At 47.2% G+C, this 27,933-nt stretch overlaps 1 long non-coding RNA gene across 8 annotated transcripts in view; it reads left to right on the plus strand.

The window, feature by feature from the left end:
- The window catches only part of LOC109444111 (uncharacterized), a 33,611-nt gene that overhangs the window by 2,051 nt on the left and 3,627 nt on the right, over window positions 1-27,933 (plus strand). For 2 of the 8 annotated variants that reach the window (XR_016018872.1, XR_016018875.1), the window contains exons 1-2: window positions 15,833-27,516; window positions 27,751-27,799. This is a non-coding gene — a long non-coding RNA (uncharacterized LOC109444111). Of the gene's footprint in view, window positions 1-15,832; window positions 27,800-27,933 lie in introns of those variants that run through there. The other 6 variants (XR_016018870.1, XR_016018869.1, XR_016018868.1 and 3 more) reach the window with 4 other exon arrangements.

Here is a 27,933-nt window from a genome sequence, read left to right on the forward strand (position 1 = left end):
CTTCCCTCCATTAGACTGTGGGGACATATGCCCTACCAGGTCCAGGCCGACTGGGATCCTAAAGCCACCAGCAAAGGTGGAAGTCATTTGGCTGTTCCAACCAGTGAGCCTGCGGTGGAGGTAGGGGTCAGCTCTCAATTTCCAAAGCCAGAAAGAAACACCCAATTTAGACAGGCCGTAGAGATCCAGGATCCTGGAGCGAGAGGGAGAAGGTCCCCTTGTCAGAGGAAGGTCTCTAGGTCTTGAAGGTCAGGCTCACCCTAAGGCCAGGCCCACAAAACTGGACCTTAGGCTCCAGGGGGAAACCTGGGGGTCACTAAAAGCCCCACCCTGGCTGCAGGGCAGGCAGTGACCATTTATTGCAGTTAGTGTTAGCGATCTTGGCTGAGGGTATGAGAGTAGATGACCTTGAGTGCAAAGGGGATCCAGTCAGTGTCTCTATGGTGTGTGATATATAAGGGTGTTTCCCCTCTTTTAAAACTCTCAGGCTGAGCGCTAAGGTATTGTCAGCACCCCTTTACACTCTTTCTCCTCTTTGGCTAGAATGTGTCTGGAGAGTGTCCCAAGGAATTGAGCGACCAGTTGGAGCCCAGACCCCTCAGCCTCCCTCCAGGGGCAGGGACCTCTGGCTAGGGCAGAGGGCCCAGGCCGCTCCCAGCTGGGTTTCTTAGTGCAACATCCTCTGCAGGCCACCTGCCTCATGAAAACTGCCCTGAGAGGGTCAGGTTTGTCCCAGGGGCTCTAGACTGGCAGGTGGGCAAGAGTGAAGGAGCTGGTGGGCTCCTGTGCGTGCCCTCCTGGTGGGAGCAGGACAGCCAGTTCCTCTGCCTCCTGCAACGCTGGCCTCAAGCTTCACTTGGGTCCCCAAGAAGGAGAAATGAGTTTCCAGTGAGTCAGCGGCCCCTCGGAAGCCCCAGAAGCCCTGTAATCTATGCTAATTCATGCACCCAGACCTGAGGAGCTCGGGAAGGTTCGTGCCACCAGGCTACTATAAGCTGGGAGAATTAACTAGGAGTGTAACTCATTAACCAGACTGACGGGTGGAGGCGTGCCAGGGCGCTAGGCGCTCTGGTCTGGACTCAGACCCTGAGCCACCTCTAGCTCCCGGTCCCTGGACTGGGCAGCTTCATTCACTTCTCTAGTGGCTTCAGCCTTGCAGAATCTGGTCCCTCTTTGTTCCTTAGCTGCACTAGAAGGGTGGGTGTTTGTAGAGGCGGCGCATTCAGTGAGAGTGGGGGATTTCTGAGGCTCCATCTTAGAGCCAGGGGTCCCTTTCCATACGCCCCATGCTGCTGCAGGTCCGGCTGTGCAGATTCCAGAATCTACACTCTGCAGGCAGCCAGACTAGCAGACACATGATGAAGGTTCTAATCTCGGATCTGACACTGGCTGAGTGATCTGAGGCAACACGGCAACCTCCATTTTGTTATCAGTAAAAATATGGCCCATGCCGCCTGCGAGGCAGTGGAAGGTAGGTGTAGGGCCGCTTTGGGGGAGTGATAGGACGCCTTTACTTTCTGATTGTAGTAGTAATTACATGTCTGTACGTGTTTTTCAAAACTCATAGATCTGTACAGTACAAAGGGTGAATTTTACTGTAAGTTATACCTTATTAACCTGTCCCCCGCCCCCCTACACACACACCAAAAAAAAAAAAAAAAAAATCAAGCCTGGGTGACCTTAGGCAAGTTACTTAACCTCTCTGTGCCTGTTATCTCTTCTATGAAATGGAATAAAGAATAGTATCTTAGCCATTGGGGCTGTCCAATGAGATAAGGCAAGCAAAATGGTTAGGCAGTGTCTAAGTACACATAATGAGCCGCAATAAAAGTTAGCTCATGTTGTTAATGTTGCTGGTATTATTATTACCTACCCACCTCCGGGGCTTGTTGCTGGGCTTCAAGACTGAACAATAAAGTTGTACAAACATAGGCTATTGCTGGTCTCAAACTCCTGCCATGAGCTTCTTCAGGCTCCCCAAAAGGCCAGGATTTCTCTAGGGAAGTGTTGGGGTGAGAGAGGCCTGGGTTTCTGGTTAGTGGGAGGTATCAAAGGGCAGAGATTTCTGGGGATCCCCCAAAACCTTCTGTTCTGTTCCCGCCCCCCCCCCCCAAACCCCTGGTCTTTGGAGGAACAAACAGCAGTGTTACTCCCTCACCCCCCTCCTGGCTCCTGCTCAGCCTGTGTGATAACGGATGGGTGTGTGCCCAGGTGCTTGCAGCCTGAGGTCACTACCTGGGTGACCTTCACCTTCTTGAGCCTTGATTTTTTTCATCTGTGAAAAGGAAATATCAATCAATATTTTAACAGTTGTTGAGAGGAGTAAGGAAGGCAGCTAATGCTTGGCATAGTTACCATTCCTCAGGTATTGTCATTAGGCCATCGCCTGGTGCGGTCCAGCCTATCCAGCGCACTCCACCACATCCAGCCTCTCCCCCACCACAGTTAAGACCCTCCGGGTGAGCCTGCCAGGCAACGGGAAGCGCCGACATCAGTGCAGGGTGAGCCCTTTCTCCTGCCCAAGGCATGTGAAAGCTGTCCCAGGATGGGGAGGCCTCGGGGCGGTTAAGAATTCCTTTAACCCACTGTGATTCCCAGTCACCCGTCCACTCCGAAAACGTAGGGCGGCGGTGGGAAAACGAAACGAAGAATTAATACCTTAAAAAAACATTTAAAACATTATTATGGAAAATCCCTTTTTGGCCTCTTCCCTAGAGGCCTCTCGCTGAGCTGGCGCTGGGGCCAGGGGCCCGGATCCGCGTGCGCGCAGCGGCGCCTAGTGGCGAGGGTGGAGCTCCGGCGGGATACCGCCGCCAACTCCTGAGACGGGTGCGCCCGAGGAGTGCTGGGGTTGTGTGCCCCACTGCCAAGGTCTTGGCGCGACCTCAGTCTGAGCCAGGATAGGAAGTCTAAGGAGGCTTACTGACCACAGACGAGAAAGGACGACTTGGAAATGCGTCCTTCATCCGTCCATCAGCTTCAGCTCTCTGCTGCAGAGTTCACCGTACACGCTAGAATTCCAGCTCCACTAGGAGTCGGGCTTCCTTCCGAAGGGTGCGAGGAAGTGGGGACGGGTTCTACTCTAAAAAGGACGAGGTGGCCGTGATTAACTGTGTCAGGGCGCTGGCCAGCTACCGCGCAAATGAGGCCACAACTCCATGCCTGAGGTCCCAGATCCCGCGGCCTGAACACGGGGGCTCAGAAAATGGCATGATGGCATCCCCTGGCCCCACCTGGAATAGAGTTGGAAGAGCTGGGGTCGTGGGGCGGGCTCTGCCAGCTTCGCGCCCCCTCGTGGCTGGCCGAGGACACCCCGACACAAGGGTCCTGGTGGTTATTAGGGGAAGTGGTGATTGATCACCAGCCCGATTGGGCAGCCGCGACGCCACCCGGGTGACCCGCCCCTTCCTCGTGGAGCGCGCAGATCCAGTCGGTCCCCGGGCAGCATGGCTCCTTCGGTGAGGTGAGGCCGTGGAATTCACGCGGGGTTCGCTGGAAACCAGTGCGACATCCACTGCATAACTTTTTAATGCTCAGTCCTTCTGACGTTAGCAGGCGCCTCTGAGCGTCTGGGTCTCCCGAGATCTCTCCGTTTTGAGATCCAGCGTTTGAGCCAGCAGCTCCACACTGACGCGTGGAGGCAGACGCAGGACTCGACCATTGAACTTTACCTCCTTCATCACGTTGAAATTCGTCAATCCCTCAACACTTGCTGTCCCGATTCACTACCGAAAGATAGGAAACAGAATCAAAGGAGGTCCAGGTCTCTTTCTTTCCTCCGCTGAAAGTCTAAGGCCAAGCAAGGATAGATGAGGCCAGGGACGCAGAAATTAGGGAACATGGGTGCTCTTGCTCAGGCGACTGCCCCAAAGGGGTGGAGACAGCTCTGCTGTCTCCCCTGTACTCTCCTCCCTCCCGTGGGTGGGTGGGGTTGTCACATTCTCTTCCAACAGCCCCCAAACCTGCGGTTCCATTGGGCCACAAGGGCACCCACTGTTGCCAGACACTCCTGGTGGCCGGGCAAAGGGGCCTCCAGCGGGCCACAGGACCAGCACGGGATGCACCTTGCGCTCCTCTGCTGCCTTTTCCTGTACCTTTTCATTTTAAACTGCTCTTGCTACCAGTCGCAGGCTTTGTAACTTGGGGTCCAGTCCTTTAAGGAGCTTCTTGGGGTTGTAAATTGTAATCCACCTTGGAATCTAGAGGTGGCTTCTGAAACGCTGGCGACCCACCAGCCCCTCTGTCAGGAAATTGTCACTTCTTTTAGTACCTCCCCATTTTCTGGACTCTGGGGGCTGGGCTGGGACTCAGAAAGGGGACCGTGGCCAAGTGAGGAAAGAAGGAAACTGGAGGCTTTTTCTCCTGAACCCCCGCATCTCTGCATTAAACGTGGGGAGGATGTGGGGAAGACTAAGAAGAACAATTAATCTCTTCTATATCGAGTTTTAGCATTTAGAAGCATGTTTGCTCATACCCATGATCACAGTGAACCTCATAATCTTGGTATGGAAGGGGTCACAATACCCATTTTCCAGATGAGAAAACTGAGGCTCAGAGAGGTTACACAAAGCACTCTCACCTCCTGGACCTTTGTGCAGTGAGTGGTCACTGCACTAGGAGCCCAGGGACAGCCCTGCCACGCCTCTGCCCTCATCCTACCCCAGTGTTGCCAGACTCCAGCATTAAAGGCAATAAGAAAAAACTGCAAAGAGCTCGGGCAGGAGGACGGGCGCGCCCAAACCGTCCCACGTGGCGAGGCTCGTGCAGGTGGCCCTACTGCATAACTCCAGCTCTTGCTTGGAGCCCACTTGCTCACCATTGTCCTCTAGGCCACTTTTTCCGGCCTCAAGCCTCACCCCACGCCCTTTCTTCTTCTTCTGTCGCCTCTTGCGGACTCAAGCCCTGGCAGTAGGACTGGAGGACTGGAGGAGGACTCTCTGAGGCCAGTGAACTCGAGAGTAGACCGGGGGCAGCGCTGGGTGGCCCGGCGCCCGCAGGCAGAGGCCGAGACTCCGTGCGCTCCGCACCTTCGCATTGCTCTTCTGGGCGACTCAAACCGGCCCTGAAACCTCCGGTGGTGCTCAGAGAGCAGTGCTTACACGGGCAGACAGAAAAACCCGAGCACTGCCTGAGTTCCCCTCGCAGACAGCACGGCGACCCGAAAGCCCGTCGTCCAGCGACTTCTGCCTCCCTAGCTCTGCCCAGCCTGCGCGGCGCTAGGGGGACAGAAAAGTAGACAGGGACTGAGAGTGTCCGAAGAGGTCCGCAGACCGCCCCCGCCCCCCGTCCCGCAGAGACCCTCGCTCTGAGCAGCCGCACGCCGGCAGCGGCCCTGGAGGCCTTTAATTACAGGGAACCGCAAGGCGGCCACGCTGCCCCCCCAGGGCAAGCAGGAACGAGTCCTATAGTTCCGGGCCTGCAGCTGTGCCCTCTCCCCTGCCACACTCACATTCCGGGCCCTAGCGCCTCGAGGCTGGACACCCCAGGCCCCGCTTCTTTACTTGCATCTGGTCACGGCGATACACCGTGCGCCCCGCTTCCCGTACGGCCCCGCGGAACTCTCAGCTTTGTGGCCAGCGCCTGGTGGGTGGAGGAGAGGCCAAGAGTGGGGTCCAAGGGGACCTCCAGGAGCCTGCGGGTGATCGAAGCCTGGTTGGGCCTCCCAAGCCTCTGCGCTGGGTCCGGCCTCTCTCCCCCCGGGCCCTGGCAGGGACCCGGAGAGGCCCTACCTCAGACGCCCTCCGCTTAGCCGGCCGCCAGCGGCTCGCTGGAGCTGTGCAACAAAGGGTGGCACCGCGGCGGCGCGGGCAGGGACCTCATTGGTTCAATATTAGCTTTTCATTCCAGTCTATTGTGCCCATCTGAGATAATATTGACTCTGAGGTGAGAGCCCACAGACGACAGGGCTTGCTTAACACTCCGTGGCAGGGCGCTCGAAGGAAAGAGAACCAGAAATGGATAGTTGAAGAGACTGCAAATAAAAGCAGCTCACGCCCCGGCGCGCCTTAGGGCCGCGGACAGCCGGGCCCGTCAGCCAGGCGCTCCCCGCAGCGTGCGCCAGGCCTCTCGCGCGGGAACTAGGACTCGGAGTGGGTCTGGGGCCCGGGGGCCGCTCTGAGGAGGGGCACTGCGCGTTCCCACAGAAAACAGCCCTCATTTATCACGTATTCCCGTCTTCCAATAACTGATTTGAGGTTCCCCTTCTAGGTAACTCTGGAGAAAAAACGAATCCTGACGTACACAGTTTTAGTTTGCCAGTAAGCCAACGACGGCCACTGAGATATTTTCCCCTTTTAAACGATGTAAACTCGTTAGGATAACTTATCTGTCAAAGTGTTTCTCCTGTTTCCCAGCATGAGAACAGTGAAGCACGCAGCAATTATCATTAAGCTGCATTACTTGCGAGTGCGCGGTTAATATCAAATTTCTAACTGTGCATTTTGTTTTGCTTTGAATCGTGTCCTTGCAGCCCATCCGTGGGTTTCTTAACTGCCTTTCTAACCGCAGCTTTAACGGCCCTCTGCAACCTTCAAGTCTTGCATATAAAGATTCGTTTCAATTTCCAAATTGCCTCTAAATGCTTAAGTTGGAAAATGGCACTTTAAGTTGTCTTACGTGTCTGAGACGGAACACTTGGGCTTACACTCCCGGGACCAAACGTCAAACGCTGGGGGCTTGCAGGGAACGTGGGGAAGGATGCCCTCGGGTCTCATTTACCAAATTTGTACCCCTCTTCTCCTTGGAGACTGACCTCTATAAGAGATCATTTGTTAACTCCGTTACTCCAATAAGAAGCTGGTCGTTTGCAATTTTACATCCAGCCCAAGACACATGGGCGTGTGGGGACCTGGGAGGGGTCAAGGACTGGGCTGGCCGCCCCAATATCGGGGAATCGTTGTGCTGTACTGAGCTGGGGCTCAGTGATACCCGGCTCCAGCCCTTGGATATTTCAAAGGAGGACATTCTGTTCAATATGTGTAATCTACACTACATAATCTATGTATATATTATGATCCGTTTGTACTGTATGTTATTTAACATATAATATGTATTATACGGTTTCATCATGTTATATACTTTTTAACATATTTAACGTCTAGTTCTTATGTCACGTTATTATTCTATTACTTAACGTACAATATATGTTATTACACGTTATATATTATATTGTGTGTTGTATATAGTTCCGGATATATATGTACATGTTCGTATATTTCTTTTTTATATATGTGTAAAAATATTTTGGGGCGCCTTTAATCTCCCTGCAAGTACATATTTGATCGTTTCAATGCAACGTTATAAAGCCCTAATCGAAACCACTTTGACATTGGGCGATGTCTTTATAACAAATACCCTGGGGTCCAATTTCGGCATCAGAGAAAAAGGAGGGGCGGCAGTAACTCCGTCGTAAGGGACAGCAGGTCCCCTCTGGAAAGTGGTTTTCCAAATGCCCGTTCCCTGGGGGCAGGGGAGACAACGTTCTGGACCCGGCGGCCTCCTCCTCTCCTGGCTTGTGTCGTGCTGGTTGTTTTGGTTTCGAGAGAAGCTGTTTAGAGCCTCCGACGGTCCCTAAACTGATGTCATGAATTAAAAATGAATTTGGGGAGTGCAGCATATGCTCAGCTGAGGCGTCTGGGAGAGCAGCGGAGGCCTTTCACCCCGGGTTCTGGGCTCCAGACGCCTCACCGACAAGCCTGGGCCGCCGCGGTAGCGCTCCTGACCGACTCACGTTCCGGCCCCGATTTGCCGCCGCCCTCCCGACCCCGCGCTGGGAAAAGCTGCGCGGGGCTCGGAGGGCTTGCGATCAGGAGATCCCAGGAACAGTCGGCTTCTAATATCGATTAAGAGCTAAAATACGGATGCAGTCAGGAGCTCCCGCGGGAGGGCAGGGGCAAAGTGGGCTGAGGAAAATAAAGTCGGGTTTTCATATCCGCACGTTATTGCCGCTTTAAAAGGCAAGAACCGCGCCGGAGATCCAGCTTATGGAGGGAAAAAAGGGAAGGGAAAAAAAAATCCAAGTCAGGTATGGGCGACTAAAGCATTAGAAAAGAGAAATGACCTAAATTTACAGCCAGATCAACGGGAGGTGGCCACTTCCGAGGCGTGGGAGTCAGGAAGGGAAATTGGGTTGGGGGCATGAAGACCTAGCCAAGGGGGAAGAGGGAGCAGAAACTGCCAGGGTGGGGTGGCCTGTTTGTTTCTTTAAAGCATCCTCCCCCCAATGGCTACCCAGGGACCGTCTGTGGAACAAAACATTGAAACTTGCCTAAAACCTGACCAAGAGCCTTGCGCTCCCCACTTCTGGCAAAACCCCGGGTTCAGGGAGACCTCGAGCCAGCCTCTGCTCTCATCTAATCCTCAGGCGTGGGGAAGGGTTTTTGTGGACTTTGAAGAAGAGCGCAGGCTGTGCCCTCCCTGCTCTGTCCCCTGGTATGGGCTCCCAGGCTATCTGCTAAGATCAGCGGGGGTTGAGGACAGGGAGACCGTCCTCATGTAGCTAAATATAAACCAACCTAGTCCTCCTGCTCGGTGGCTGCAGTTTCCTGGCCTGACTGCATCTGAGGCGTCTGAACACACCCAGGATGCCAAGCTCTCAAGATCAAGAGTGGATCACAGTGCCAACCATGTGGACGTGCATCTCCCACAAATGGGCTTTGGCACATCTGGCCTGTCTGTAGAATTTTCTCCATCCAGGTGATCCATCTTGCCCATGCCCAGTGTGGTGGAAAGCTATATTCTAATTGTACAAGCATCAGAGTTCCATATTTCTGCCCCTGCTCAGAGCCCCCTCCATCCTGGTTTATGGGGCAGCTGCTCAGGTGTCCTGGGAACAAGATAGGCTCTATTTCACTGCTCATTTGCTGCCAGGGCATCTTTCATGAGAGATGCACTGATGGCACCTGTCCCAGGTACTGTGCGAAGCGCCTATTCAAGGATCTGTCTCACCAGTCCTCCCAGCAATCCATTGAAGTACGTCTATTTCCACTTTCCAGATGAGAAAACTGAGGCTCTGAAATGTTAAGGGGTTCACCCAAGGTCACACACAGCTAGTAAATCTGAAAGTCTGAATTCCAAATCCGGTCTGTCTGACTCCAACAACCGCCCCCACCCCCCATCTCTTATTTCCTATCAAAATACCCGCTTTGCCCCAATGAGGAAGTTGAGGTCCAGAGGGTGAGGAAAGAGATAATACTTTACTGTTAAGCCCCCAAAAAAGTCAACGACCCCAGGATACAGAGCCTGGATCTCATTCTTTCCAGAGCATTTATTCCAGGTCCAGAAGCGATAATAAACAGTTGGTATACAGGTAGCATATATGGTTTACAAAGATCTTGCTCACACTTTACTGTAATAACATGTCCCACCAACTCACTGAGGTGGATACTGTCATTATTACCCCAGTTGAGAGAGGCAGGAATGGGCTCAGTAAGGTTGAACAACTTGTGCACTGGCCAGCCAGCTCACCCAGAGCCCTGGCACCAGCCCCGGGCAGGCGCATTCTAAGCCTCCGGGCTCTGCAGACACCACATATGGGACCATTTAACCAACGGAGTTAGGCCTTACATTCTGTTGTGAAATTGCTAGGTTGTTTTCTCTTTGTTTTAAGTGTTCCTGCAAGTATTATTCCAGGATTCAAAACTTTCTCTTCATTTATGCCTCCCTTATAACTCATTCTTTCTCCATGTGTGCACCCATTGGTGTTGTAGGGCCATCAAGGAAACAGGACACAGAGTTGCCCCTTATCTGTGTTCAAATGATATTCAGAGAGCACCGTGTATAGATTTTATCTGCAATTGTATATTTTGCTCTATAACCATTTGCCTTATGCACCTCACTAAAATGGGTGATCAAGAGCTTAAAATTATATATGTGCATATATATTTTTTTCATTATTTTAATAGAATTTTCACCCTTCCTTTAGACAATGTTTCCTCTTTGCTAAGATCCAAGAGAAACAGTTTGAGTTTGGAGGAATCCTTTGGTCAAATGGTTCCATATCTAAAGGGATAATCAATAATCCAGACAGGAAATGGCTTGAGGGGTCTTTGACTTTGAGATGATGTACCAAGTCCCTTGCCACTAGCAAGAGCCTTGCCAGGGAAGGGTAGTCTCAGCCTTCAGATAGCTAACGCTCCATCCCACATTCATTCTGAACCTCACTTGTTCACTCTCCACAAGCACCGTGTTCCCTCATCCCATGAGAAAGCTTTATTTTTTTCTCATTCGTATAAAATGATATGTATATTTTATAATAGATCAGAATGTATAAAGAACAAAGTAACAATCATTTAAACTTCCACTAGCAGACATCACCACTGTCAAACATTTGAGGATGTTAACTGTTGACACCTTGGAAAAGGAAAGAAACTAGATTATGTCTACACGTTTTTGTTATTGTTGTTCCAGTAAATAAAGAAAGGAAAGAAACACGCTATGTGATTCTGTTTATGTGAAGTTTGTAACTGAATACAGAGTTCAGAACCATGGTTGCCTCTGGGAAGGGGCTGACAGGAACGAGGCACACAGGGAAATGTGGGATGCTAGAATTATTCTGCATCTTGATTTGGGTGATGGGTACACAAATGTATACAATCGCCAAAACTCAATCGCACTGAAACCCTATGTATTTCACTATCAATTTTTATACCTCAGTAAAGAAAAAGAAAGAATCTTGGACAAATATTATAGCAAAAGACCAAACTGGGGAGGTGGAGCTTGAGAATGAGGAAGAGAAGGAGAAGGAAAAACAGAAGGAGGAGGAGGAGGAAGAGGAGGAGGAGGAGGAGGAGGAGGAGGAGGAGGAGGAGGAGGAGGAGAAGAGACAAGCCACACACGATGCCTAGAACTTTACAGAGAGGGATACCAGGCTTGTTCCCACCCCCACTCTGCCCACCCCGTACCCCACCTCATACACCAGCCTCTCCCAGCATCCCCCCTTTGCAGGTCTGCAGTTAAATTTAAGAGAGCTGGATCCTTAAAAAGTTAATGCAACCTTCAGATCCCGCTGGGGCCCACCATCTACCGTTCTCTCTTCTTCACCTCCTCATTCATAGTGAGGCATTGCATCCGATGGGGGTGGGAGGTCCCTTAGAGCCTAACAAGCATCTGTGCTTGAATCAGGAAGGAAGACCGAAGGCCTTAACTTCCAAAAGTTCCTTCCTTAATCACCAGAATGTTGTACCCCACAGAAACAATGTTATAAATGGTGGTTAAGGTTCCAGATTTCCCCTCCCAAATATCTATTAAATCCATACTCATAAGAGGCACAATTTTAAGTTTGGCAGGAACATACATGTATTATAATGGTTGTCTGCCATGGAAAACATGGGAGGAAAGCTAAACCTTCCCCTCTACCCCCCATAAAATATACCAGTTTTCTGCCAGGCAGAATGTTGCCGTTTGGGATTCGAAATGGAAAAAAAACATAAAATCTCATAATATCTTCCCTCAAGCAGCTCACTGTCTGGTAAGGAAGACTATCTTGAAAATGAGTGAGTGCAATAAAAATCGTATCAGTGTTGTGAGAGAGGTTGTCACAATTACACAAAACACAAAATTAGAATGCACATTCGTTAACAAGGGAAAACACATTCTGGAGCAAGGAGAGTTGATGGGATAAGGAATGAAATGAAGACGTGTAGAGAGACCCTACGAGCTGTGGGGCACTTTGAAGTGTAATGGACGTGGATCTGAATCTACCTCAAAACGTCCATCTTCCCTTTTCACTGCTATCAGAGCACTACAATTTGACTTCTCAGTCATGATTGGGGTTGGTTGGTTGTTTTTGACTTTCAAATTATTTGAAGGGAGTAGAGCTGGGCCAGACTTGCAATTCCAAAGAGAAAAAGAAAGAACAGTTAGGAGGAATATAAACCCAGAAGAAAGATTGTCAGAGGTGGCTTTGATCCAGTAGCAAGAGAGGAAGAAGCATAACCCCCAACACTGGGGAAGAAAGAAAAGGCCATTCCCACACTAGTCACCAGATGGTGAAGTTGGCTCACAACAGTTTCGTTGCTGTCTCAAAAGTGGGTTAGGAAGCCCCGTGCCCTCCCCCCTGTGCCTGTAGGACCACTTAAAGTCACATATTGATAGTATTTAGGGATCATCCATTCATGCAACCAATACTGTGCATTTACCATCCATAAGGAAATTTGCAATTGACCTGCAATTACTGGGGTTAAAGATTTAGTGAATTACGGTTCTGCCTTTCAAGGACTAGTTGGAAAACTCGATAACTATTATTTAATGTGCCCAGACATAAAATCTCCTGTTATTTCCTCTTGATGCTATTCTCATCACTAAATCGGAGGTAATAACAACACAGGATCTAATGACGTCACATGATTGTTCTGAGGACAGAATGCGATTAGGGTATTAAAATGCCTTCGTAAAGTGCAGGCATTAGATAAGCATTAATCATTAAATAACTTTCAGCTATGTTCTCCCCGTGCTGGTCAGTTAGTCATTCAACAAATAATTACTGTGCACTTATGCTGAGCAGGCACTGTTCTGGCACAAAGCAGTGAAGAAAACAGACAAAAGTCTCTGCCCTCGTGGAGCTGACATTCCCCAGTAGAGCTGGTCTGCTGACGTGAAAGAAAGACTCATCAGCCATATGTTTGGACTATTGAAAAATTAGAAACAATCTAGGTGTTCCTTAATGGGAGACCAGTAAAAAATATTATGATGCTTCCATACTATACAAAACTGTGTAGCTACTAAAAAATGGAAGTAGCCATCTGAAAGTAGCATCTTTAAGACCTGTTAAAAGGGGGAAAAAAGCAAGTTCCAGAACAACACATAATACGATCCCATTAATGTTTAAAATAAACAACTACACATTTGTATGTTTTATTCACACACTAATATATAATTACATGGGAATACTTAGATATAAATGCAGAGAAAAGTTCTGGAAAGATACACAACTGACAATTGGGCCTCTTCAGAGGAGAGGAGAACTGACAGGGATGGTGTAAACTTCACACCTTTACTGACTACAATGTTAATTCCTGACACTAAGGGTGCATTTATGTATTGCTTGTGTAATTAAACAAGGAGACACATGCATATGGGTACAATTGAATTATAGCAATGTGAGTATGGATGACAATTGTTTCTCTTTTAATCTTCTTTAATGTTGTTTTAATGTCTAGAGAGAGGCATATACATATACATGAGCTGATGCCAAAACATAAAAGGTGGAATTAAAACACAGTGTCCTGGTTCAGAAATCTTGCCTCTCCCCACCCACCTGCAGTTTATAGTGAAACCTTTTTTAAGAGCATCATGGGATGTTGGAAAGAAATTCTTGATCTCCCGGTTCTGAGGCACATGTAATTATTTCACAGTTAAGTAGCCTCAGGATCTGTGAGATAGATATGAATGACTTCATTATGAGTGTATCATGCCTCTCCCAGCAGTAATTGAGCTTTGGCTGGAGCCAATGTGGGGGTTCTTGTATGTGATGGGTGCCTCCAAGTAGGGTCCCCCTGGTTACCAAACCAAGGCAAGTGAGCTGGCCTTAGCTTTGGCTCTCTGAAAACCAGCTCATCTTGGCCAAATCTCTTCCTTTGTCTCTCTCTGTGACCTTAGGCAAGTCTTTGCTGCTTCTGGGTTTCCAGTGGAGGGACTGTATGGCCTATTCCATCATTACCAGTCCTAAACTGATTTCCACTTTGGGTCACGGCAGAGTCAAAGCCTTGGGGATGTTGAAGCTGGTGAAACTGCTAGAACGGTGGACTGAGAACAGAAGTATAGATAGAGATCCCCTTCCACTTCTCTGCAACCTCTGGCTCTCAATCATCTCTTGGATAAAGCTGGCCTCTGTTCCTCCAGCCCCTTTGTTCTGAAAAGACTAGTAGAGCCCCTAGCCAGGCTGGGTGGCTTCAGGTCAGGCTGGGGACAGGGACAGCCTGAAGTCACAGTGAGCTCCAGGACGGGAGATCAGACCTCGGTCCTCACAGCTAATCCCCTGATTCAGCAAAGTTTTATTGAGCACCTGCTGTATGCCAGGCACTTAACTAGATTGTGGGAACACAAGTGTGACTCAATCAAATGTAGGGCTTACGGACCAAAGCTTTAGTGGTTATAAGCCTTTCTTGAGCAAGACCATACCCTTCAAGAATGATCAGATCTGCGCCCTTCCCTGGAACCCACCCCCAGCCCCTGAGAATCGGCCCCCAGAAGTCATCCTAGATTATGCAAAAACATTCCACAGTGCCCTCTGTCAAGGCCAATCTCCAGCGAGGGGAACTGGCTTCCCTGGACTGAGGCTGGGTGGGAGTTTTCCCAGAAGAGAAGGGGCCGTGTAGCAGAAGCAGAGAATTTGTGCCAGCCTGACCCGACCTTTCATTCTTTCTCCACACCTCCTAGCTGTGTGACCAGGTGAATGGCTCCACGTCCTGAGCCTGTTATTTCTTCTGTAAAATGGGAATAATAATCGCACTGGTTCCTCTCCCTTCAGAGGACGACTCTGGAGAGCAAAATGAGGTAATGGGTGGACAAGTAAAGTATAAAGCGCTTTAAAATACAAGCTGATACGGTACATTTAGAAGCACTGCATCTTCCTGCTTTCCTCCCTCTACATCCCCCACCCCACCAGAAATACCCTTTGCCGCGCAGCTGCTGGGGGCAGTCATGGGGCGCAGGAAGGAAGCCTGGCTCACTTCCCACTCGTGGGCTGCAGCGGTCCTTCCAGAGCCCACAGATGCCCTCCTAAAATGTCCCTTAGGGGGCAAGTGGACAAGCCGGCACTGGCACTGGCGAGCAGCCCCTGGAGATGGGGCTGGGGAAGCCCCATCACTACTGCGGGTTCAGGGCCCGCCCTGAAACCTATTAAACCAGTGCCTTGTATATGGGCCCCTCCCAGCCAAGAGTGCCCCGGGATAGGGTGGTCACCACCGGACAGGTGGCGGGAAGTTGCCTTTTCAGGGTGCTTATGGGTTCCTTCGGGGAAGGGGCTCTGCCTGGGTACCTGGGCTCCTCTGCAGGAAGCAGGGACTCTTTGGGGGCAGTGGGAGCCTGCGCATCAGAAGACCTAGAGCGTCTGGGGCTCACATGCTGTCAACCTTGGGCAAGCCACTTTACTTCTGTGGGCATATCTATCACCTATGCATTGTTTCATTATGAAAGTCACACATGATCATAAAAAATGTAAATGTAACAGAAGAGGAAAAAGTCAGAGAGGGTGCCTCCACCATCATACCACCACTGACAGTCCGCTGTAAAATTTCTCTTCAATCTACAAATAGTTATGCATGCTTCTTACACAGAAATTGAGGTCATAAACATACATTGTTTCTAGGACTTTCCCTCTGTCGGTGTATAGGTCTACCTCCTCTTGCAACCAACTGCATAATATTTCAGCAGTTATTGGGCCATTTTGCAACTATTTCCACATAGAAAATTCCCTGAAATGAAATTACTGGATCAAAAGTATGTCTCCACCATGTAATGGCTGTATGCGATGTGAGAGGGGTAGTAGATTGGGGGAGGGGGGTAATCACTTTGTGAGGGGTATAAATGGTAAATGGCTAACTATTACATTGCTTTGTACACCTGAAACTAATAAAAAAATTTTTTTCTCCACATCCTCAATGCATTGAATATTATGATTTTTTTTTCTAATTTTAAACTAATTATTAGTGAAGCTGATCTTTTTAATCTAGTGGCTATTTGTAGTTCTTCTCTGTATAAAGCTTGCTTGTATCTTTCCAAGTTTTCTATTGGAATGATGGCCTCTTATCTTAAAACAGTACTTTTAAAATAGTAAAGCTCTTCATTGATTGCAAGTTGCATCCCCCCCCCCCCCCCCCCCCCCCCAGTTTGACCTCTGTGTATAGTGTGTGTTTCCCACACCAAAGATTTAAATTCTTAGGCAGGTAAAATTGGTAGGGTTTTTTTTTGTTTGTTTGTCTTGTTTTTTTTATGGATTCTGAAATTTATCTCTTTTCAAGAAAGGTCTTTCTCTTTCTCAAGATTATAGAATTATTATTCTTTAGGTTCTTTTGCAACTTTTATAATTCTTAAAAATGTGTGCATCTTCAATACATTTGAAATTTTGTTCTGTGAATATAGCAAGGGGTGGAAATCCACTTTTCCCCCTCCAAATGGATAACTAGTTATTCCAATACTGTTTATGTCACAGTCTAGTGTTTCTCCAATAATGAGAAGTATAATCTTTATCACATATTAGATCACCCTACACACATTTTATTCCCATTAACCTATTTTTCTATTTTACATTCTATTTTATTTATTAATCTATTTGCTATTCCTGCAACATTATCATATTTATTAGTTACTCTGACTTTGTAAAATCTTTTACAAGCCAATAGGGAAAGTCTTTTCTCATTTTTCTTGTTTTATAAAAATTGTCTATTCTCATGTATCTATTCTCCTAGATAATACTTAGAGTCAACTTGCCAGTTCTTCTAATCAGAAATTTTATTGGAATTGCATAAAACTTATAAACTAATTTGGGGGAGAATTGAAACCTTCATAATATTTAGTCATCCAAGCAGAAATGCTACAATTTATTTCATTTAGATTTTTCTTTGATGTACTTCAATATTTGCTTCTAAACAGGTCTGAGGTATCTTGCATGAATTAGTCATTGCATTTCAGTTTTGTGAGTGATTTATGATTTGTTTTGGTTTTGCTATAGTGAATGGAACAATTTTTCGTTTCATATTTTCAACTTATTATTACTATTAGATGAGAAAATTAGTTTGTGTCTGAGAATCTTTGTGAACTCTCTATTGTTTGTATTAAGTAATCAGTTGAGTCGCTCAGTTTTCCATTTAATAACTGCTTCATTTATTACCAAAGGTGTGTCTATTGTGGAAAAATGAAAACATACAAAACGGTACTTGTAAAATCTCTTCTTCAGACATAGTCATTCTTAACACTTTGAAAAAGAAAACTATATATTGTATATATACTTATATGTAACTTAAAAAGAATATCATTATTTATATAACATTATATCTACTGATGTAGACGTATGTATATGTCTAAGAACTAAGTAGAATGTCTAAGAATTTAGTACACATAGCTGTTCAAATAGCATCACAATATGGACGTTTTCTAACCCACTTTTCATACTTAATAAAATACTATAAACCTTTTTCTACATTATCATTCTAACAGCTGTATTAAATGTGTGATTTTATTTAAGCAATCCCTGACTTCAGACATTTAGGTTGAGTCCATTTTTTAATATTATAAATCTACAGTGAACATCTTATTACATAAATCTTTGTGAATATTCATGATTATTTCTTGAGAAGAAAGTTTCAGAAGTGGAATTTCTGGGCCCAAAGGCATGCAGAAATCTAAGCCTTTGAGGACGAATTGACAAATCGCCTTCTCCACTTGTGCCAATTTACCTTCCCATCTCCACTTTTTAATGCGTATTTCTTCCTCATATCCTACTTTCTTCTATAAACATTACACCATAGGCATTTCCTAAGTTCTTAAACTCACTGGCAACATCACTTGAATAGTAACAGTATTTCGTCAGCCACCAACCCTCGTTGGAGCCTCTGCAGTTCCTTCTGCTTTCTGGGATAAACCCAAGAGTTTCTGAGTTGCAGACCAAGCAGCTTTGTTTGATGGGGACCCTCAGCTTTGGGCTCCAACTTCTAAAGTAGAAATAAAGTGGTTAACTCAGCCTCCATGGTTTGCTGTCTGCAGTCAGAGGTGGTGGGGGTGGGGGCTCCATGAAATTGTTTATCCTTCTAGGAGATTGGTACCTGCAAGTAGCAGAAGATCCATTTGTACTTGAAAGAAAGAAAGAAGAAAAAAAAAGAAAAAGAAAGAAAGAAAGAAAGAAAGAAAGAAAGAAAGAAAGAAAGAAAGAAAGAAAGAAAAGAAAGAAAGCCCTTCCCAGTCATTTTCGTATCAGTGAAAAAGGTGTCATATTTCTCCCTGTCAGGTGTTTCCTTGGCAAGACACTCCTGATTCAGGAACCCTTCCAGCAAAGGGATACGTTTTTCTAAGCGGCAAATGACTACAAACACATCTGCATTGACAAGTCACAACTTATATCCTTCTATGGTGTTTCTGCTCTTTTGAAAATGTTAATAAAAACTTAATGTGGAAAAAAAACAACTTTTTCCAAATATGTGTACCAATGAGCCTGAGGCAACTCATACTTTCTTATAAAATAAAGTAGGTCACTCACATCAATCATGTTGTCTTAGCACATTTTTTCCAAATTAGGAATTCTCAATCCATCATACCACGTTATGGCATCCCTTTCCCAAACATTTCCTTTTAATATGCTCTTTAACATGATAAGCAAATCTAATAGAATACATTAGTGTCACTTTTCAGTGATGGAGTGTTTCCTCCTGTTGCAATTCACAATGAGTTCAGGAAAACATTTTTACTAGTTCACTCTCTAACAGCGATCACTTGTTGAAAATATGACAATGGCCCCAAAGCTGCCAAGGCCACACTTGGGTGTTAGCCTTAGAAAGATCACAGGGCTCCCACTTCACCTCTCCATGTGTTATATATGTAGAAAACTCAAAAAGATGTGTGTGTCCCAAAGCAAAATCATAAATCCACATTCTGTACGTGAGGAGAGTATTTAAATATAGCCTGTCGATTCAGTCGGGTTGCATATGCATACATACTACCCTGTATAGATCAAAAGCTTGTACTGGGCTTCATTTTAAAACCACATTGCTCCCAGAACATTTCCAAATCTCCTGGATCATGCAGCAAGGGAGGATCCCTGGCTTAATATGAGTGAGATTCTCCCAAACTGGTTGCCATCCTTTTGGAAGTGAATTTGGACCCTGTGTGAGAGGCAGGCTGTGTTTACAACCCGCTTGAGATAACTATATTTGCACGCTCATCTATTTGACAACATTTACCTGGCAAAAACAGGCTATTTGTTTCCACACAGACCTCTGGTTCTCAGACTCATGTGTTTGGTGTTAGCACTTGAGTCTCTTCAGGGATATTTTTATTTGGACAGAGTTTTGGAACAAAACATTTGGGAAAGTTGGGAATGGGAGAGGTTTGTAGAGCGCCCAGGAATTCAGCTGCTCCAGGTTTTTGGCCACCCAAAAGGAAAACATCTGAATGGAAAAGGGAAAGTTGAGTCTGTTTTCTGGCCCCTTTGTCTGGACATGTGGGGTCCTGTAGACACTAGCTGAGATTGCCCACTGCATAAGTCACGTCACTTCTCTCTCACGTCTTGGGAAAGGGGAGGGTTGGGTTACAGGCTCTGTTCAGCCATAGCTTCCTGACACCGCGCCATTTATGGCCCACAGCTAATGACTTGAGGCTGTGTGTGCCCAAGAAATGTCATTAACTCATTTATCACAAAAATGACTATGCTGGGGACAGTGGAGGACAGAAAATGAAGCACAGCTTCTGCCCTAAGAAGCTTGAAGTCAGGCTTGATATTGAGTAGAACATGATGAGGGGGGAAAAAACGCCCAGGGAGTTCAGAGAGGGAGAGGTCACTGCCAGGTAGCGGTGGATGTGATAAAAGATTGAGAAGAAGATGACCTTTGAACCAGGTCCTGAATGATGAGTAGGCTTTGGATCTACACAGATGGGGGAAGGGCATTCTCAGGGCATAGAGAGAGTAAAGGGGCAGGCATGGGAAAGCATGCAGGAAGTGGGGGCATAGGAAACAATTCAGGAATGCGTGGCGCATAAAGAGGAGCATGAGAAGAAATCGAGGAAGGAAGATTGAAGCAAGTGTGTGAGGAGGCTTGAAGGCCAAGCTAAGGAGCAAACCCTCCAGGAATTCCTCCCTCTCCCACAACCTCCCAAATGGTTCTGGCCACATCAACACGTTTGCCTGGAATAGGAAGATTATTAGGGTGACAATATTTATGTTGGTGCGTTGAAACCCTCTCAATCTTTTATCTCATTTACACTTCTTCTATACATAGGCAAATTCTATAGCAAATTAAAGTGTTTTCCATTGCTGAGGTTGCGGTCACCATCTTGCTGGCCTCAAAACCATTGCTCCCAGAGGTTTAGGATGTCCCCATGTTTCAGTGTTTTCCATGAGTTGATTAAAATGTGTAGAAGCTGCCACTTTCCTTCTGGCCTGTGGACCCAGAGGGGACCACACAATGCAAGCCTTCAGATGCTTTGGTAAATTCATTAGCTTAGTCACCAAACATTTATTGAGCAACTACTATGTGCTTTTATCATTGCTCTATGTGCTGGGGACAAAGTGTGGAAACAAAACACACCGGGTCCCTGTGTTCATGTGGTTTACTTTCTGGTGGGAAAGAAAAAGTTAACAAGATTATTTCAGAAAGTTACAAGGGAAATAAAGGAAAGAAGCCAAGCGACGTGATAAAGAGGAAATAGAGGCAGGAGGAAAACAACCACGTCAGAGAAGCTGGTCAGAGAAGGCCTAAAGGATGGAGGCTGAGAAGAAGCCAACCAGATAAAGAGCTAGGGGAGGACACAGCAAGCAGTGGATGCAGCAAGTGCCAGCGCATGGAGAGTTGAAGAAGCCAGTGAGCGAGCGGAAAGGGAGCAGATGGGGCTGGAACACGGCAGGAGTCGATTTGGGGTTTGAGGTGCAGTGGGAAGCACCTGCAGGGCTTTAAGCAGGGCAGCGAGTGAGCTCTGAATGTTGGGGTGCCCACTTTAGAGCAGCCATTAGCCACCATCTGCTCTGGCCTTACCGTTGCCGACTTTTTCCGCAAAGTCAAAACGAGTGTTCCGAGTGCATCAGCTTTTATTTTTACAGCAATCTTTGTACCCAAACCACCGTAGCATTTTTAATAATAAACTGGCAAGGAGTCAGACATCTGTACTTGAAAAAAACAGCCCAAGCCAAGTATTTCTAAATGTTTTATATTTACTTGTAACATTAGAATAACCATGAGGTTGCTTTTTGCATAATCGGAACCATTCTCATTAGGGTTCCACAGACCTCGTCCTTCATGGGCTTGGGTGGTGGTTTTCATTATGGCAGTGACATTGATCTGACGGAGTGAATCTCTCCTTGAACATTTGTGGAAAAAAGGGGAAGTTGAGAGAAGTCAGGGCAAGCCAGGAAAATAAGAACTCTGCAAAGGTAACCATTGGTTTGGGCTTGGGGTGCCATGAAAAGAATCCAGGCTGGGCTGTTTTGGGCAAGTCACTTAACCTGTCTGAGCTTCCCATTTACTCATAAGCAAAGTGGGGATGACAATTGAACCTACTTAATTTATATCTTTTTTCTAACGTAGGGTTGCAAGATTTATCAAATAAAAATATAGGATACCCAGTTACATTTGAACTTCAGATAAACAACAGATAATTATTTAGTATAAGTATGTTTCATGCAATCTTTGGGACATACTGAGGGTAAACAAGTCTTTGTTGTTTATCTAAAATTAAAATTTAACTAGGCATCCTGTGTTTTATCTGAAAACCCTATGCTAAAGGTTTAATGGTTCTAAGATCATGAAGAAAGTGTTTTTGAGACCCACTCCGTCTTGGTACACTAACTGGGCACGTGAGTCAGAGGCCATTTCGTGTCCTTGTAAAGACTGTGTCTTTCTTGTTCACTGAACCCCCAGTGCCCAGAACAGAATCTGACATACAGCAGGTGCTCAATAAAAATGTAGTGAAGAAGCAGCGAAAAGACTGTAAGACCTTCTTATAAGTCAATCAGATTTGATAAGTATATATATTTTACACATGCCTTATAGATCAACCATCTCTTTTACGTGAGGTAGGTGAGAAGACAGAGATCACTCCCCACCACCAGAATCAACCTGGAATGGAAAAGGTGTGTGGCCTTCGAGCGCTCACTTTCTCTCTCGGCCACATAGAGTCAGATCTGTACAGTTTACATTTTAGCCCCTGGCCTGAACTCTTCCCTACAGGAACTCTATCCCCCAAACAACATGGGCTGCAAGAATATTTCACACCAACTCATTTCATACTTCATTTATTTATTAAAAAAAGAAGATAAACCTTCCAGGTTCAGGGTCCACTCTTTCCTCCCCCCCTCCTTCTGGCAAACAGGAGACATCTGGGCTGGGTGGTGGGCCAGGGTGGGGTTTCAGCCTAGGAGAAGCTGCTAGTGGAAGGAAAAGTCAGGTGTGGCCACTCTAAGCTTCCCAGGCAGACAAATGTCTGCATTTCCTGGGAAGCTGTGAGCACAGCGGATTTCCCCAGGAATCCAGGCTAGGCTTGTAAAGAAATGATCCCAACATCAAGAAAAGAAACCGGCCAGTAAATTCCTAGTTAGTTCATTTTCTAAGACTTCTGAATGTGTTTTGAATTTTCTCTAAATTAAGATAATCATAAAAGGTTAAGATATTTAAACAGAGCTCCACCTGATCCCAGGGCTTGATTTGTATGCTTAATTAGTTCCCGAACATATGGTTCAGAGCTTCTTATAAAAACAGGGTAATGACTTGAGGTATATTTGGGTATTAGATTGAACGATGTTAAAGGGACATTCAGACCCATCTCAAAGGCCTTAACCTGCCCTTGATCTGTGCTGGAAGCTTTTGCTGACATCTGTTTCAAAGAGATATCAAAAAAACTTTCCAGTGGCCTCATGATAAAACAAAAATCCATACGGAGATAGATATCAGGCATTAAAATACTTAGGATTCAGCTTTGCCTGAGGAATGTGTGGCCCCAGAATATAACAGTGGCGGGGTGGGGGTGGGGGTTGAGGAGGGGCTCTGAGAACTGCTGAGAGTACATGCCTTGGCTCAATGTGGAGAGGGAGCAGCTGGGTCACAAATGTCCCCAGGGCCCTTTGTTCTTCCGTGTGTTTTAGTCCCTGATAATAAATCAGGTGCTCCTGTGTGGGGGACATAATTCAGGTCACCAGGAGTCACTTCTCCAGCTCCTATGCAACCCCACTCTGCCCCACCCCCTCCCAAGAAGACACTTTGGAGACGCCCTCCAGAAGGAGTGAGGGATGGCACTCATTCATCCACATTCCCGGCTCCAGTTGTGTGACTAGCCCCTCCCCTAACCCACATCCCCAGTGAGGGGGATCTGTACATAACACAGCTTCCAGACAAGCCCCCTCCCCAACCTCCAATCAGATTTCTGCCTCTAAGCCCTTCCCATATCAGGACTCTGGGTCCATTAAGTTTGTAAAAATTTGGGCCACATGTGGGAAAAGGCAAAGTCATCAAGGGCCATAAAACAGGCCTCCGAGTGGATGAGGCTCATGTCTTTGGCTTCAGTGCACCATCACTCTACCCAGGTTCATTCATTCATCCACTCAGTCATCCTTCCTTTTGACAAGTACTCATCAAGCACCTATTGTTGGGGGGGATGAGGTGCTATGGGAAAACCAGAGCTGAGGTAAGTACCGTCCTGTGCTCCAGTAGCTCACAGTCTAAGGAGATCAGGCAGGTAGAGGAAGACAGGTATGAAGTGAGGCCACCACAGGTGTTTGAGAGAGGTGTGAGCAGAATGATATAGGACACAGAGAGAGACAGAGATGTTTCAAGCAGGGTAACAAGGGCAGCTTCACAGAGGACATGGCGTTTGGCCTGGGCTTTGAATGATATACCCATTTAGACAATGGTAGCTGAGGGTGACAAGGCACCCCAAGTGGAGGGAATGATGAGAACAAAGGTCCAGAGAAAGGAAACCACTGTGTGGTCCAAAAACAGTGAGTCACTCTCCAGGTACAAACAGCATGTACATTCCTGCTCATCTGATCCTCAAACATCCTTGTGAAGTTGATAAGGCAGGTATAATTATTTCCATTTTACAGATAAGAAAACCAAGGTACATAGAGGTTAGGTATATTTCCCAAGATTTCACAGCTCAGAGGCTATGGAGCCCAGCTTCAAACTCAGGCTTAAACGTCCCAGATTCACCTAAGGCTGAAAAGTTAAGAAAAGGTCAAATTGCCAAAGGTCTTAAATTAAAAGCCGAGGAGGTTACTATTTCCTCTGCAGTCACAGGGAGGCACTGAGAACCTCAGTCACACTGAGGGCTGGAAGATCCACTGGGCAGTTGTGAGCAGGAGAAACCAGAGCAGAAAGGGGCAAGGTGCTGGAGGAAGAAGGAAGAATCTGTGGCAGTCCCTCAGATGTCCTTAGATCCACCTGGGCCAGGAAACCAGAGGAGAAAAGAGACCAGGATGCAGGAAAGGAGGAGTTAGACTGCTACATGCAGAACGCAGGAAAGAGGCTCCAAGACCCATTGTAGCTGTGCTTCTAAAGGGCTGGCTGATCCCTCCCAAAGTCAGCTGAGACCAGCGTCAGTGTACAGTTCAGTGATTACAATGAGCTGGGCACTTCCACATACAGTTCCTCACTTAATTCTCGTAATGACCCTATGAAGTGGCTAACCTGATTATCTCCATTTTATGATGAGCAAACTGAGGCACACAGTGACTAAGGAACACGGCTATGGTTGCCCAGGGAGGACGTGGCTTAGACTGGCCTGTGAACAGGTCTTCCCATGAGAGCCTAAACTCCTGCCCACTGCCTACAACGGCCCCTCTTAGGTCTTTCATGCCACTCAGGAGGCCAAGATGAGGTGATTCCCATCAGCCATCAAAACGCATCTGCTTCCCTGCCCTTGGCCTGCACAATCCTCCCCAATCTGGGCCAACGTTACCTTTTGCCTTCGTTACCTCCCACTGGGTCCTGAGGGACCCTGCTGCCACAGCCCAGCAATCAGGAGGCCAGATCCAGGCTGTGATAGAGAGAGAGAGAGAGTCCTTGTGAGCTGGAGACCCAGCCTGGGGCGCCACAGCAGGAGACCTCAAACCAGGCCAAGCTCAGTGGGACTGAGATCAAAGGCAGCAGGCGTGGGGGGTGGGGGGGTTGGCAGAGCAATAAGGAACAGAAATGAGCAGGGGTGAGGCTGGTCCCATATCATTCCTGTGGCTGCATCGATGGGTTGGGGCTTCTTTGAAGGTCTGGGCCACCCTAACCTGGGGTGCAAGGCAGAAGACCTCTTCCCTTCTCTGGGTTCCTATGCCAGGAGCTGGGGGGTGATGAAATGGGGGTTGAGAAGTTGTTTGTCAGTAAATGAGATTTCAATCTCCCAGCCCAGCCTCAATGACCTCTCCTCCTGGGAATCCCTTCAGTTCCTATTGGGAGCATTCATGCTCTCTGGCATTGCTGCTTACATGTTCCTGGGGGCATGTGGATAACTCGTTGCTTGGTTTGTTACACTCTTCGTGACTCTGGGCTTAGCGCCATGTCCCTTGTAGAATTTCCAGAACTCCTTGAGATCTGCCTGATAGAGAGACACATTTTTTGTATGGCCCTAGGTTCCTGAAAGCTCTCAGAGGGGATGCTTACCGAGAGCCAGAGCAGTACAGCCATGCGAAGAGCACTGTCCAGGGAGCCCAGGCCCAAGGTTCGATCCTGGCTTTGCCACTGACTTCCAAAACAAGCCACATCACCTCAGTTTCCCCATCTGTGGAACTAAAGAAAGCCTAGCTGGTCCTCAAGTTTCCACAATGCTTCCTCATCTTCACCTACTGGCTACCTCTTGGTTAGTTTGTAGTTCAGGGTCATCTCCTCTGAGAGGCCCTCCCTGACCACTCAGGCGACAGCAGCCCCCTTCCCTCTCCCAGGCAGGCTCTGTGTCACCCTGTTTATTATCTCCATCTGTCCTTTTCCTGTTTGGGTATTTTTCCACTTGCTTATTTACTGTCTCCCCGAGTACGACAGAACTTCCAGAATTGCAGGGAGTCTGGCTGAGCTTGCCTCTGCTGCTCCCTGCTCTGTTTTCAGAGCCCAAGATAGAGCCTGGCACAGAGTAGGTGCTTAATTAGGGTTTGATGAATGAACCGTGTGCACTTTCCTGGGTTATTAGATATTTTTTCAAACGGTGTTTTTATTGGTTACAAAATAATCCAAGTGTAGGTGTATTAAAATATATTAAACCAATCCCCTATTGTAGACATTTAAATTAATGACTACCATTTATTAAGCACCTAAGGAAGGTCACTTTTGTTTCCCTATTTACTGTCTAGTAAGCACAGCAGCTCCGTGGGAGCGAGGACCTTCTCTTCCGGTGTATCCTGTTCCCACCCCAACGCACTGTCTGGCACACAGGTGCCACTCGGAGGTATTTATTAAATGGAGTAAGGGCTTTCCTCTCCCCAAGAATACTTGCAATTACTTTGCTCCTCCCTATGGTTTGACATCTTAAAAGGTGTCTGTCTACCTAAGCAAATGCACTTATTATGGACTAATTTGCTTTCCTATTTTCAAAAGCCAGTTCTGCCATCTGGGCAGCTTCTGACCACCACGAGAGAATTAACGTCACCATGTCCAGCTGATGTCATTCCAGATCACCGCAAAGGAATGCGGAGTGTCACTCAGCCCGAGTGACCTTGTTGGGAGTCACTATATCATTCCATGAGACTCTTAGAAATTGCAAAAATGCTCAGGAATCCACAGAACAATCTCGGCTAACCCTGGAGCCCTGGGGTCCCTGAACTGTATATGCTCACTCTTTCCAGGGGTTCTGCTGCCAGAGAGACTGTCAAGTCTTGTCTCTATCCCTTCTCACCACTGCAGGCCACTGCAGAGACCTACAGACCAGGCTCAACGCTGAGGCCACATAGGGATGTGCAATAGGACAACTTCTGGGGTGTCCACTGGGTATCTGGCCCTCAAACACATAGAGTACAGAAACTTGATTGGGCATAGAAGACTCTCTGTGACTTTTATGCAAAATAAGTTCAGATGACAGAAGCTATACCATCACTGACACCAAGAAATCCTGAATGTGCCCCTTGAGGTGCCCCCTCCAAGCGCGGCCACAGCCCAGGCGTGGGGCACCCCTGACAGCTGGCTGAAGGAGCACAGGACCACCAGCTTGTAAAGGACATCTGGTGAGTGCCATTAGATCATGACAACTTTACTGTGTTTCCATAGTATGAATAACACCTCTGCAAGGTACCTTTTGACTCTTCAAAGGCTCCCCACAAGCAATATCTCCTTTAAGACTGATTTACGAGAAAGACAGAGCAAATATCCCGGAGGCCGAGAAAGCTATTGTGAAAAGTCTGAGGTCAACCAGCAAGATGAGGGTGGAGCGGCCAGTACTGGAGCCTAGTTACACCAGTTTCAGCCAGAACCCGCCTCATATGGGGACTGTGTACCAGGAAGAGCTTGTTCAGAAGTTAGGAACAGGGAGACCCCATAAAGTTGGGCAGGTTGGGTACCACTGGATCAGGGTACCCCCACCAAAGGAATACCAATCACATCTTGGACATTGTAGATTTATATATTTATTCAATTTCTCTGGATTGCAATAAAGTACCTATTCTAATAAAATCCATAAATTATAACACTTTTCCAACAGAAAGAAGGAACATGTCTTGAAGGGGCCCCTTTTTCTAATGTTCACAGAGGTACTGTACGACTGGCAACAACCCTGACAGAAGGCACTCGTACTTGGGAAGACTGTACTTTTCTGGGCAAAATAGAAAGGAAACGTGGTGGTCTCACTACGCCCCCAGAAATTCAGCTGCTCTGACGGCAAAGGCGTCTGGGCAAAGGAGCATGCCGGGTAAAGGTATCTATAAATCAGTAAGACAAAAGACAACCTAAGAGGAAAATGGGCAGAGGGCATGCGTTATTATCACAGATGAAGAAAAAGGCAGTGACCGTCTGACAGCTGGCTGTGGACGTTTGTCATGGTCCGTCCTACATAGTGTCCCAGTGCCCACGGCTGCCCCCTGAGTCTGTAGGATGTGCCAGGCTCTAGGCTAAGTACTGTACATGAATGATCTCATTTTTCCTCCTACAGCCCTTTGAGGGAGGAGCTTCTATCTCTCCTAGCAGATGGGGAAACTGAGGTGAGTCTGACACCCAGGCATGTCTCTTTTTTATTAATCTGAATGTCTCTAGGTGGGACAAGCACTCTCCCGTTGTCACAGTTTCCTCATCATCCTCTGTTATAACAACACTCACTTAAAAACATAAGTTTTCT

Source organism: Rhinolophus sinicus, chromosome 15, assembly GCF_057876585.1.
Source record: "Rhinolophus sinicus isolate RSI-liver-muscle chromosome 15, RSI-T2T, whole genome shotgun sequence".
In the NCBI taxonomy this organism is placed as follows: domain Eukaryota; kingdom Metazoa; phylum Chordata; class Mammalia; order Chiroptera; family Rhinolophidae; genus Rhinolophus; species Rhinolophus sinicus.